Below are 14,084 nucleotides of genomic sequence, written 5' to 3'. Positions count from 1 at the left end.
GGTTATTAAAGAACTGCTGATGGAGCCATATCAGTGTCTTACCATCCTTTGGATCTTTCCTTTGGATCAGGATAGTTTGAAGTTGTAGAAAAGTCTCATCCACCTCCTCTTCCTGATTTGGTGGTGTATAATAGACGCTATCATGACATCACCCTTATTTTTTCCCATTTTATCTTTACCCAGAGACTTTCAACTGGTCTGACTCTCACCTCTTTCTAGACCTCAAAACAAGCAACACCACCTCCCTTTTTTCCCCTCTCTATCCTTCCTGAAAAAGTTGTACCTCTCTTAACCAGTATTCCAGTCATGAGATTTATTCCACCAGGTCTCTGATGTCATGTAGGCACTACTTCTGTTCTTTTTCCTTTGGTTGTTCTTTTAATTATAAAGGTCATTGTGACTGAAAGCATATAGTTGTGCTAGTTCTGTGGAAAATTTAGATGTCTCTGTTTATTGCTCCTGGCTGGAAAAAGGAAACAAAGCTGAATAAAAAAAGAAGTGGCTCGAGACAAAAAAAGCATCCTTTAAAAATTGCATGTTAAATCCTACCAAGGAAAATAGAAAGGAGCATAAACTCTGACAGGTCAAATGTAAAAGTATAGTTGGGCAGGCCAAAAAAGAATTTGAAGAGAAACAAGCCAAAGACACAAAAACTAACAGAAAAATAAATGTTAGGTACATCAGAAGCAGGAAGCCTGCCAAACAATCAATGGGACCAATGAATGATTGAGGTGCTGAAGGAGCACTCAAGGAAGATAAGGCCATTGCAGAGAAACTAAATGAATTCTTTGCATTAGTCTTCACTGCAGAGGATATGAGGGAGATTCCCACACTTGAGCCATTCTTTTTAGATGACAAATCTGAGGAACTGTCCCATACTGAGATGTAAATAGAGGTGGTTTGGGCATAAATTGATAAATTAAACAGTAATAAGTCACCAAAACCAGATGGTATTCCCCCAAGTATTCAGAAAGAACTCAAATATGAAATTGCACAACTACTAACTGTGATATATAACATATCAGCTGCTGTACTACCTGACTGGAGGATAGCTAATATGACATCAATTTTTAAAAAAAGACTCCAGAGGCAATCCTGGTAATTATGGGCTGGTAATCCCAATAAGCCTAACGTCACCACCAGGCAAATTGGCAGAAACTATATTATCAGAGACATAGATGAACACAATTTGTAGGGAAGAGTCAATACTGCTTTTGAAAAGGGAAATCATGCCTCACCAATCTATTAGAATTCTTTGACGGTGTCAACAAGCAGGTGGACAAGGATGATCTGGTCTATACAGTGCAGTTGGACTTTCAGAAAGCCTTTGAGGTCCGTCACCAAAAGCTTTTAAGCAAAGTAAGCAGTCATGGCATAAGAGGGAAGGTCCTCTCAAGGATCAGTAACTGGTTAAAAGACAGAAACCAAAGAGTAGGAATAAATGGTCAGTTTTCAGAATGGAGAGAGGTAAACAGTGGTGTCCCCCAAGGGTCTGTACTGGGACCAGTTCTATGTCAACATATTCAGAAAAAGGAGTGAGGTGGCAAAATTTGCAGACAAAACAAAATTACTCAAGATAGTTAAAAGTCCAAAGCAGACTGTGAAGAGTTACAAAGGGATCTCACAAAACCGGGCAATTGGGCAACAAAATGGCAAATGAAATTCAATGTTGATAAGTGCAAAGTAATGCACATTGGAAAACATAATCCCAGCTGCACATACAAAATGATGGGATCTAATTTAGCCACTATCACTCAAGAAAAAGGTGTTGGAGTCATTGTGCGTAGTTCTCTGAAAACATCCGCTCAACGTGAAGCAGCAGTCAAAATAGTTAACAGAATGTTAGGAACCATTAGGAAATGAATAGATAATAAGACAGAAAATATCATAATGCCACTATATCAGGGGTGGGCAAACTTTTTGGCCTGAGGGCCACATTGGGGTTCCGAAACTGTATGGAGGGCCGGGTATGGAAGGCTGTGCCTCCCCAAACAGCCTGGCCCCCGCCCCCTATCCGCCCCCTCCCACTTTCCGCCCCCTGACTGCCTCCCTCAGAACCCATCCAACCCTCCCTGCTCCTTGTCCCCTGACCACCCCCTCCTGGGACCCCTCACCACTAACTGCACCCCCGGGACCCCACCCCCTATCTACGCCCCTCTGCTCCCTGTCCCCTGACTGTCTCGACCCCTATCCAGATCTATCTATCCAACCCCTATCTATCTATCCCCACATCTATCCAACATCTATCCAACCCCTCCCCCCCGTTCCCTAGCCTCTGTTTGACAGAAGCTGGGAATGGGCAACAGGGGATGGATAATTTGATGATTACCTGTTTTGTTCATTCCCTCCGAAACACCTGTAATGGGCCACTGTCAGAAGACAGGATACCGGGCTAGATGGATCATTGGTCTGACCCAGTATGTCATTCTTACACTCTTGATGAAAAAAGGTGAACTACACCACCAACTGTTTTATGGGGAAAGAATTACATCCAATCACATTTTCCCTGCCCTACCTCCCCCCACCACAAAAAAAAACCAAAAACATTCTGTGAACATTTCTGCAACTTAGATCCACATCCATCTCAAAAAAGGAGTTTTCAGCACTGTCCCATTGTGCTTAGTAAGTAAAAGCTGTTTTATCAGGTGTGTTGCGAGAAGGGGGTATGCCAGTAAATGAAAAATGCCGGTTAACTAAGAGGGAGGGAGTTTGGGTGTGGGAGGGAGTGCGGGACTGCAGGGCAGGACGTGGGAGGCGGAGCAGGGTGCTGGACGCGGGGGGCACTCATCTCAGGCGGCTCCCTGCAAGCGGTAACTTATCCTGGCTGCTCCTAGGTGGAGGTGTGGCAGAGGGCTCCGTGCACTGCCCCCACCCCACCCAGGAATTTGGTCTGGGGAAAAGCTGTCCTAGGTTCTCTGAAGTTCTTTTGAACCTTCATTCCTGCAGAAGAGAGAAGCTGAGGAATTTTCACTCATTAAGAGCAAAGATGTCTTTTTTGTTCACAAACCACAATGCAAATTCCTTCATTTACATATATTCTGCACCTATTCTAGAGAACTAGGAGACATGTAATGTTTATGAAATTCATCTAAGATCTTTCCATGCCAGATTCTGATGGTATATATGCAGCCTGGTTTTTCCTCATCACTGAATATGTTAGTTTTCTGTTCAATATTCACAACATTTGACTTTCATTATAAAAGGATTCATGTACAGATTTGCAAAGTAGGAGGTTTATGTGATGAGAATCAATTGGATTCCTAGTCAAAAAGTGTCTCTAATTCTACTAACATAACTGAAGAAGTTTTTTTCTGACATATCATTTAATGGTACCTCTTATAAATGGATGGCTGAAGGAGGATGGTTTCTTTCATTCCTTTATGGGCTTTAATGCTTCTTAATTTACAATATTTTGCTTTATTATACAAATATGGTTAATCAACATTGCTTCCTTTTCTAACAGATATTTCTTGATAACCCTACGAGTCGTTGCAACACACAACCCCACAAGCATTCCTTCTTCCCAGATCAGCAACAATGAGTGCAAATGAGATTAGAGATTACTACATTCTTAAAAGTAGGGTGATGCCATCTACTGATGGAGGCATTATATGCATTTCTCATTACAACATGTATATTCAGTTTCTAAAAAGGCTCCCTTTGAAAGCAAACTTTCTTTCCAGTAGAAGTACTTAGTTAGATGAGACAAATATAAATTAAATGTCTTTGTAAGAAAAATATTCTTTACTGTTTGCTTGTTCACCTGCACATCTACCAATGTGATATATGCCATCATGTGCCAGCAATGCCCCTCTGCCATGTACATTGGCCAAACCAGACTGTCTGTACGCAAAAGAATAAATGGACACAAATCAGACGTCAAAACTTATAACATTCAAAAACCAGCCAGAGAACACTTCAATCTCTTTGGTCACTCGATTACAGACCTAAAAGTGGCAATTCTTCAACAAAAAAACTTCAAAAACAGACTCCAACAAGAAATTGCTGAATTGGAATTAATTTGCAAACTGGATACAATTCATTTAGGCTTGAATAAAGACTGGGAGTGGATGTGTCATTACACAAAGTAAAACTATTTTCCCATGTTTATTTCTCCCCGCCCACCCCACTGTTCCTCAGACATTCTTGTCAACTGCTGGAAATGGCCCACCTTGATTATCACTACAAAAAGTTCCCTTCCCCTACCCCCTTCCCCGCCCGCTCTCCTGCTGGTAATTGCTCACCTTACTGATCACTCTTGTTACAGTGTGTATGCTAACACCCATTGTTTCATGTTCTCTGTGTATATAAATCTCCCCACTGTATTTTCCACTGCATGCATCCAATGAAGTGAGCTGTAGCTCACAAAAGCTTATGCTCAAATAAATTTGTTAGTCTCTAAGGTACCACAAGTCCTCCTTTTCCTTTTGCGGATACATACTAACACAGCTGCTACTCTGAAACCTGTTCATAACCAAGTTGCCTTCACTGACATTATTCTGCTCATAAACAGATCTCTTCATAATTTCTTCTCAGAGTGAATTACTGAGCAGATTGACAAACTGAGCAAGGAGAAGCAAAGATGTAAATTACTATGATTCGTTATTATACTCGCACAAAAAAATATGCATCTTTAATAGCTGAGAGAAACCAGGAACCCTTCCACTTGATGCATTACACAAGTTACAATCATGGCCATGCCTAGGTAGTCACACATGCCCACACACTTCACCTCTAATCTGAATTTAAATCCTCCACCTCTTGCCCTCAAGCATCGTAATTTACATTGTGTGCATGTGTTTACTTGCACGTGCGTGGTAATGTCTGTAGGTAATTTTGCTAATCATCTGGCTCCTGAAATAAGAATACTATGCCCATATTGCACATTTTCCATATTTTATTGACCCATCAAAAAGAGATGCTGTACTTGGGACCAGAGCATATTCTTTTTCTTAAAATAAATAAAAATAAAATACCTCCCACACACTCTTCTTACAAACAAAAGATCTGAACTTCACCTCGCTTTGGTGTCACACCTAATAAGAAGAGAGAAACTCTGTTAAAGTCACACACAAAACGGCTGAAATTAACATCACTGATCGTGAGCTGATGGCTGTAATATACTACAGTATATACGTTTGTTTTAAGCTTTTGCCTGAGATTCTGGAACACAAACAGCATTTTTCAAACACACACACCTAACAACCCAAACTACAACAGGAATTAAACACTAACTCATATATGTAAGGAACACTCTCAGATTACCTTACAAACGGGGATGCTAGGCAGACTGAAAATTTTGAGGCCTATGATCGAAAAGCACTCTGAGTGTGAGAACTGCTGATCGCTAAAACTGATAAGTGACCACGGTAATATTTTCATGCATTTGGTTTCCAGCCTCTCTTGATACCACTGTTCTTTAGTATGGTTTCTGTTAGAGAGGCACACAAACAACTGCGGCCCTTACCAAGCTCTTCTTGAATAAATAGGCAATACACCTACCTGGTACGCAATTAAAGGGGACCAGAGCAGACCAAATTCATCTCTAGCATAAATCCAAGCAAGTTAGTGAAGTTACTAGCAATGAATTTGGCTCAGGATGTCCGGAACTCTGTTTTCTGCCTCCTTTTCTCCCTCCCATTGTGACTTGCCCTTGTCATCACAGTCACATACTGGTAAATTTGCATTCCTGTTGTGACTCTGAATTTAATTCCCCAACTGGGATTCAGTGGCAGAGAACAGCGAGATTGTGAGCCCCCAGCCTGTTTCATTCTGGCTGGACAGATCCGCCCCAGGATCCAGCAGCCACACTCAGGTTGCTTAAAGCCACCTTTGACCCTTCCTGTCCCAGTCTTGTTTTGAACACAGCTCATGTGGACCAGAGAAAGTAGCCCAATAACTTGCTCTAATTACTAGTTCTTACATTCTTTTAATTCTGGTCTGTTTACACAGAGCTGCTAATTATTAAATTATCACAGAGTTGAAAAATATGGGAACACCCCCTCCACTCTTACTGAGTTCATCTCAAACCAGTGGAACTGCTTGCAACATAAGGAGTATGCCTGAAGCTTTGCCTGTTGGGCCCTACAGAGTAAATGTCTAGGCCAGGGGTGGCCAACCTGTGGCTCGGGAGCCACATGTGGCTCCTTGTATAGGTACTGACTCCAGGAGTGGAGCTACACGCGCCAACTTTCCAATGTGCCTGGGGTGCTCACTGCTCAACCCCTGATTCTGCCACAGGTCCTGCCCCCACTCTACCCCTTCCCATCCTCTCCCCTGAGCCTGCCGTGCCCTCACTCCTCTCCCCCTCCCCCCACCACCCCGAGCCTCTTGCACGCCATGAAACAGCTGACCCGGAGGTGCGAGAAGGGAGTGGGAGGCACTGATCGACAGAGCTGCCAGTGGGTGGGAGGTTCTGGGAGCTGATGGAAGGCTGCTGACGTATTACTGTGCCTCTTTGGCAATGTACATTGGTAAATTCTGGCTCCTTCTCAGGCTCAGGTTGGCCACCCTGGACTATGCAGACAGATTTTCCAGAAAGAGCTGCATTCCTTTGTAGGCACCAAAATAAGAGGGCAGATCTTTCTAAAGATGTTGGTACACTGGGTATCATGTTCTTTTAAAATCTGGCTAGATGCATCCAATGGGAGCTTGTGAGTGATTAGCACTTTTGAAAAACTGGCCCCTATTTAACAGGGAGTGAAGGGCCTTGGAAAACCAGGTCCCCATTGTGGGTGCTGGGAATTTGGAAATCTGGCCCTGAGCTGTTTTGAAAAGCTGGCCTATAAGGAAACCAACACTAAGCTTGAAATATAGTAGCACCTCTGAGGCAGGATGTAGCAGCCATACAATGGCAACAGTAACATTACACCACAATGTAAGGACAGAAAGTGAAGAATACTGTACCCAGCTAAAATGAAAAGGAATTTAATTAGGTGGAGTGTAATTGGGAGGCACTCCTGCTCTTGTGAAAGTTGTCATGGGATCTTTATTTCAGGATTTGCATTTGGAGCCAAGCTTTGCACCTAACTATTCGGTTTCTTTTTCTGTTTGTTCTTGTAGTAAAGTCATAAATATTATTATTACCTCAATTTGTTGTCCTGGAAATGATTGACATCAGCAACTCACATTGTTTCACTTCAAGATCAAGTAAGAAGAGAAGATTGGGTTAAGTGGAGAAAAACTATTTAAGTTAGACACACATTGCTTATGAGTAGCAAACTGGTACAAGAAGGTGTTAAAAATGTGTGTTTGATGAATAGATTTAAGGTCTAGGTAAAATCCTGGAATATTTTCCAAAATGTGAGCGTACCTCTTTGGGTATTGTCTATACAACCTGCAGCAGTGAGCCTTCCAGCCCGGTTCAACAGATTCGCGCCTGAGGGGCTCGTGCTAGCTTTTGAAAAATAGCTGTGTAGACAGCCCTTTGAAGTTGTGGCTTGACCTGCAGCTCTGAAACCTAGGGAGGAAGTGGGCTTCAGAGCCTAAGCTTCAACTTCTAAGCACTGTCTACACAGCTATTTTAAGAGCAGCATGAATCCCTTAAGACTGAATCTGCCAACCCAGGCTGGGAGGTTTGCTGCCATGAGCTGTGTAGACATAATAGCCTTGCAGACTTGACAAATTGGCGTGAAAGCTAAAGTGTCAGTCACTAGACCCCCCCCCCCACTTTAACACCACTTCTATTGCTTTGTGTTTACTGTTAAATTTCAGATCATTCCACCATTGTAAGAGTTCCAGCCAGGAACTCTCTGCCCTCTTACTCCTTCCTCTTTTGCAGATAAACTAAATATTTGCTACATCCATTGTTCCACTCATCAAAACTATTTCAGATGGCACATCTAAAAATGAATAGCATCAATTCCTAAAACAGAGCTATTGATCTAGATGAATTAGAGCTATGCTGTTGGTAAGTTACCTTAAGACTATAACTTCAAGCAATAAGATAGGCATTTGTTTTGGATAAGATGTCTCTCACATATGACCTATGTTTCTTTATTAGGTCCCAGATAAAGTTATGACAGGATGCAAATTGTAAGGGAGAAAAAAAGAGATCAATTTTCAGGTCAGACACCCACCATTAACTCAGAGAATGATAATAAATAAAGTTATGTGCATTAATTGGAGATGGCCAACCTCCAGAATTTGTATTCATACTAGTCCAATCTTCCCCAAAGGTTTGGATGTGGAAGAGAACATTCACTCATGTTATCATGCTAGGAGCCCTAAAGCCCAGTCATGAAAGTTTGGATCCAGGCTTTTGATTTGGGCCCAAGCTAGTACCAATATTTCTTTGTTCAGATTCTTCCCTTTATCCACCCATAGAAGACCCTGCTACCACACCATTTAGAGAATTCCGAGTCCTGAAAAAGAGAGGTACCGGTACTTTCTATGCTTGTTTTACAATAAAAGTACACTGTAAACTCTTTAAATATTTCCATCACTTCAGCACACAGCAATACAGATTAATCTGCTAAAGATATGGCCTGTAAGAACCGAGCTGTCAGACTGAGGTAATGTGAATGCTTGGGTGTCCGGGAGGTGGAGAAGGTGAATAGCACAGTCTCTTGATTCATGACCATGCTAGATGACCATACTAAACTATTTAAAATTGCATGTTAGTTTAGGCTAATCTCAGCCTGTCTCTGGGACAAAATGTTTCTCACAGGAGGACAGGACTAAACAGGCAATATTTACTACAGTTTTGTTCTCAGTGACTCTTTCAGTGTAATTGTCATGTGCTGGCTAATAATGTGTTTGTCCAAAGCCATAACTTTCAGTGGATAGCAAAGAAATAAACTTAAAGTGCTCACAATTCTGTATCATCTTCTGGCCAGTGATCTCAAAACACTTTTTGAACTAATGAATTTAACTTCACACCTCCCTTGTGAGGTTGGTAAAAACTGCTGTCCGTGTTCACCATTCAAACATAACTACAATACCTTTGTAAAAATCAATATTTCTCACCCATACTCCAGCACGACAGGACCCATAGTTAATTTAAACTGATTCACAACAAGATCATTTTTAGCACTTGACAATCTTTAGCACTTGAGTCTCCTCCATTGCCTTTCATTTTTTTCATAGATATTACACCCCAGCACTAGGCTAGGGTTTCTATCACAAGAGAGGTTTCAGCTTACTCATGGCACAACCCTTGAAACAGTTGTGTGTGGCATAACCTGACTTGAATCAGTGCACACACCATAATCCTTTAGCAGTTACAATTAAAATGGCCTCTCTCTTCAAAGAGGAATTCCAGCTCTACAATCCATGGGTCAATCGAGATCCTGAACTTCTTGATACCTGAACTGTAAAAGCACTATTGTTCAGCAAAAAATCTCTGTTGGGAGCTGTTTTCCCTGCAGGAGATAGTTGAGGGAGATTTAAATCACTCCCACCAAAATGATCAGTATTCCATAAGAAATTTTGTGAAGGAACTAGAGAAAAGCAATTTCTCCATTTCTGTGCTTTTTTGAGTCAGTGACAGCAAGCGTCTGCATCGTTAAGGAGATCTTTCAGCACATAATACCTCAAACACCACACACAATTCTCTTGGGATGGAGAAAAACTTACTAGTTCTAACTCTCTGACTTCACAAAAAGAAGCTGAAGACGTCTGGAGAGGAGCAGGAAGCTCAATTGCATTAAACATAATACATACTTACAGTCTTTGTTTTAACTGGGTTCCAGTAATACCTCTTGGTAAGTCTTCAAGCCCAACTGTATTCAGATGAAATGCCTCTGCCTTTGTAGGAATCAAGAATAAAAGAGGAATGATCTTCTTCAGAAGTATGGGTTACAGAATCTGTCTCAAAAAAAAATTGGTGCTGAGTCCTCAGAAAGCTGTGTGAGACTTGCACGATGGTTTAGGGGGTGCTCTTGCTTCTCTAGTGGATAGTTGCAGGCCGCTGAGCAAACCCATTTCATCTGAAGACTGGCGGGTCTGGACTGAGAGGACTCATGCTTTCCCACAGTCCAGTTACAACAAGTCTGAATTTGGCTGTGAGTGTCGTTATGCAAATGAGCAATGTCATAGACTGAACCATTCATGCTTTTCAGAGGCACAAGACAAGGTCCTCAGCTGATATAAATCAGGGCAGCTCTGTTGAAGTCTTCCATTAAACAGAACTCATCACTGGTCTTTTGGGCCTGATTCACCATACCATTACACCAATTTTTCAGTAGTACAACTCCATTGAAATCACTCCGTATATACTTACACTGGTGTAACAGAGTGATGAATCAGGTCCCTTACATTCAAATTAAATGAAGCAGAGCTAAGGGCATGTGGCCTCCAATCAGTGCTTTGTGTTACTGATCGTGGGAATTGCTTCTCTTAAACCATGAAGAGAAAGAATATTTGTACTAATCCCTTCCTGCATTGAGGGAACTGCTGTTCACCAAGCCAAAGAGTCTCCCAGGAAGAATGGCACCTAGTATTCATTAATAGCTTTATGCTTTAGATAGTAGAAGAGGAATGTTTAAGAAAACGCCCTTGATTGCTGATACCTGAGCTAATCTGTTTTATTATAAGATTCTGACCACCCCGTGAATTGGTTAGAGGATGCAGTCATTAAAATAAATGATCTCTGCTTTTTCGGGCTTGCAATTCAGCAACTCAAGCTACCCTATTATCTTATAGTAAACAACAGACTGTAATCATACAGATATGTAATTAAGCCAACTAAACATTAAAAAGAAAAAAGTCGAAGGATTCCCTTGTTTGTTTCTCCCCTTCTCCCCCCAAGCTGAGTTATCTATTAGACATTCCATGTGCTCCCAGTCAGCCCTCCAGTCTAACTCGGCTGAAAAAAGGGTCTTTCGAACCTCGTAATTAGTTAGATTAAAGGTTTAAATGTCTTTTTTCATGAAACAACTAAATTAAATGCCGATCAGAGGGAAAGCAGCTATTTATGTACAGGAGTCCCCATAAAAGCTTTGCAGTGTGTTTATCATTTGAAGGCTGCTGTTTGTTGCAAAGGAAAGTGAGGTGGGATAGATACTTATGATATAATATATGTGAGTTTACGTGCCAAGACATAGAGAGCTTTTTTGAAAAGGCACCTCTTATCTAGGTTTATAATAAATCCTAACAAATAAATGTGCAAATTAAACTGGACCCAAATTCCAGTCTTGCATGGAAAATTGACCATGTTGTATTGTACACTGAGTTAGGGCTTGATTCTTGCCTTTTTCAAGAAAAAAATCAAATCAAATATGTGTTTCTCAGTTTGCTGAAGAGGCTATGTAACATACTTCTCTATTTGGTAAGGCTGCAGATTTCACACAAATCTGCATGTATATGTATATTGTGACAGGGTCGGGCCAGGTGGCTACAGGAGAATAATAGAAGGCAGATATATTAGCCCCAGGTTAAGTAGGTCCCTTTTCCCTGGGTAAGGAAACAGGGAAGGTTCCAGAACAACCAGGAATCTTCTGGAGACAATTAAGACAGGCTGATTGGCTGAAGGTGTTCTAATCAAGAAGCTGCTACAATCAATTAAGACAGGCGAATCAGGGCACCTGGGTTTAAAAAGGAGCTCACTTCAGTTTGTGGTGTGTGTGTGAGGAGCTGGGAGCAAGAGGCACTAGGAGCTGAGAGTGAGAACACAGACTGCTGGAGGACTGAGGAGTACAAGCATTATCAGACACCAGGAGGAAGGTCCTATGGTGAGAATAAAGAAGGTGTTGGGAGGAGGCCATGGGGAAGTAGCCCAGGGAGTTGTAGCTGTTGCACAGCTGTTCCAGGAGGCACTCTAGACAGCTGCATTCCACAGGGCCCTGGGCTGGAACCCAGAGTAGAGGGCGGGCCCGGGTCCCCCCCAAACCTCCCAACTCCTGGTCAGACACAGGAGGAGTCGACCTGGACTGTGGGTTCAGAAAAACGGCCATGCTGAGGGCTGCCTTGAAGCTCCAAGGTGAGCAAATCTGCCAATAAGCGCAAGACCCACCAAGGTAGAGGAGGAACTTTGTCAGAATATGAATTTCCGTATCTGTGCTTCTTGCATAAAGGTTCAGATCTTCATTTACAGGTTGATAACTAGCAAGGCTGTCAATATCAAGAGATGAGCCTGACCCTCTGTGATGGGATACACCCCATCCCACTGACTGTAAGACTAACTAGCATCCCTGCACTTGGGCAGTGCCAGGTAAGTGCAACTTTCTTGGGGAAAATTTGCCCAAGAAGAGAGGCTGCTAGAGACTTCTAGGGAGCCTAGTAGTCAGGGGAACCCAGCTCAAGGCAGTGATTAGTCTTCCCTTTTTCCCCCTCCTTGTTTAGGGCAGACAGACACTACAGCCCTGAAAGAGGCTATGGACATCCGCTCTCCATCAGTGTCCTGTAGCTGGACCTAAGAAGCAGTGCCAGGAACTGGAGATAATTAGAGTCAGAAAGGACCCTGGGAGTGAGCCAAACTCCTGCAGAGAACAGTGAGCTTGCCCTGGAGTGGGGTTCCAGAGTGGATCCAGGGCAAGAGACATAGAGAGACAACAGTTGAGCTTAGGCTGACAGCCAACTGACTAAGCCCCCACAATAGCATTCTTAATGACCAGCTGCACCCTGGCCTCCTAAAGGGTGTAACTGAAAATATCATGACCAGTAATTCTACACTGGCCTTCAGGAAGAACATGATCCCAACATGCGGGTTTCAGCCCAGTGCACCTCTACTAATTGTACAACCTCAGTGAAGGTCATCAGATGGAATTCAGTAAGAGACCAGTGAGCATATGTTCCTTTGAGCTGCTTTTCCACCGGAGAAGCTGACAGCTATGGCTGGATGACAGCAATTTTTTAGGCAAAGCAACATGAAAAGGCAACACAGTGAAAGAAAAACCTAACTAAGTGAAGGCAACCGTGTTTAAAGAAGCTGCTGTCCACCCGGAACAGTTCAGATTTTCAGAATTCTGATGCTACTGAGATGGAGGTGAAAACAAGATTAAGACCCTCCTGTGTAACCATGAGTTCTAAACATCTTTATGCTGCAGTTCACCAGACTCAGCAATACTTTAATCACACCACACACACACTTTTACTTTGTCCATCACAGACCAGCTGTAAAACCATGGTGCTCTTTGAGAATGAAGCCAGGGGACAGAGTATTTAGGGGTCACTGAAGATTATTATGAAGTCCTCGCAGGCAACTGATAAATTGGTCCATCTGCCAACCATTTTTTCCCCTTAAAGCCATTTGAAAATGTACAGGTTTCACTAGCCTCTGAGGAAACAGCATTTTAAAAGTTCCAATGGGAAAAGTTTCAGAGTAGCAGCCGTGTTAGTCTGTATTCGCAAAAAGAAAAGGAGTACTTGTGGCACCTTAGGGACTAACAAATTTATTTGAGCATAAGCTTTCGTGAGCTACAGCTCACTTCATCGGATGCATTCAGTGGGGAAAAAAATGGGAAAAGTGTGTCTTACCAAAGGAGATAATAGTTGGCCCATGACAAGGGTTTAACTTCCAGTTCCCAAATTCTAATCCCTATCCTAATACCAGATCTAGATTGCAGCCAACAGTTTCACTTGAGCCAAAACCCAACTGTGACAGTCATAGCAACCAATGAAATTTTGAGCTAACCCCAAGGAATCATTGTCACAGGGCAAGCATGCCCCATCCCCTTTTGAGGCGGGGTAAGGGTTATTATAGCCCCTGACTAGGTGTGCGTGATCACCCTTAGTCTCAGGGTATTGTGGCGTAGGAGCCAAAGCCAACATGGCTGCCCTTTCTTTCAGGGCTGTGTGGCCCAATGGTCAGAGTCAATATGGCTGCCCTCTTCCTGAAGGCTGTGTGGCCCAATGGCCAGAGTCAATATAGCAGCCCTCTCCCTCAGAGTTGTGTGGCCCAATGGGCAGAATCAACTAGGCTGCCCTCCTCAACAGGAATCCTGTCAGCCCGCGTAGGAACTCCACCATATTGCTGGATGATCATCCCTCTCATCATAACCCAAACCTGGTCTCACACACAAGATGCACATTCTCAATCAGATCTAATTTTAGGGAGATAACTTCCTGCATTTGAGGTCCTATGCACAGTTACATAACTTCCCCAGCTCACAATCAGCTCTGTCTCTCTCACCTCATGCAAGCTG

At 42.7% G+C, this 14,084-nt stretch overlaps 1 protein-coding gene across 12 annotated transcripts in view; it reads right to left on the bottom strand.

Annotated features, from left to right (window-relative positions):
* LOC125636867 (uncharacterized) overlaps positions 1–10,181 on the bottom strand; it is a 263,703-nt gene extending 253,522 nt beyond the window's left edge. For 2 of the 12 annotated variants that reach the window (XR_012668426.1, XR_012668428.1), the window contains exons 1-2: positions 9,668–10,180; positions 4,977–5,036 (exon numbers count right to left, since the gene is read on the bottom strand). The gene's annotated coding sequence lies outside the window, so the exon portion shown is untranslated. Of the gene's footprint in view, positions 1–4,976; positions 5,037–9,667 lie in introns of all 12 variants that reach the window. The other 10 variants (XR_012668430.1, XR_012668432.1, XR_012668427.1 and 7 more) reach the window with 7 other exon arrangements.
* Positions 10,182–14,084: the final 3,903 nt, after the last annotated feature.

The sequence above is a fragment of the Caretta caretta genome, chromosome 5, assembly GCF_965140235.1.
Source record: "Caretta caretta isolate rCarCar2 chromosome 5, rCarCar1.hap1, whole genome shotgun sequence".
Classification (NCBI taxonomy): domain Eukaryota; kingdom Metazoa; phylum Chordata; order Testudines; family Cheloniidae; genus Caretta; species Caretta caretta.
Note: the sequence above shows the minus strand (reverse complement) of the source record. Positions and strands in the feature narration are given on the sequence as shown.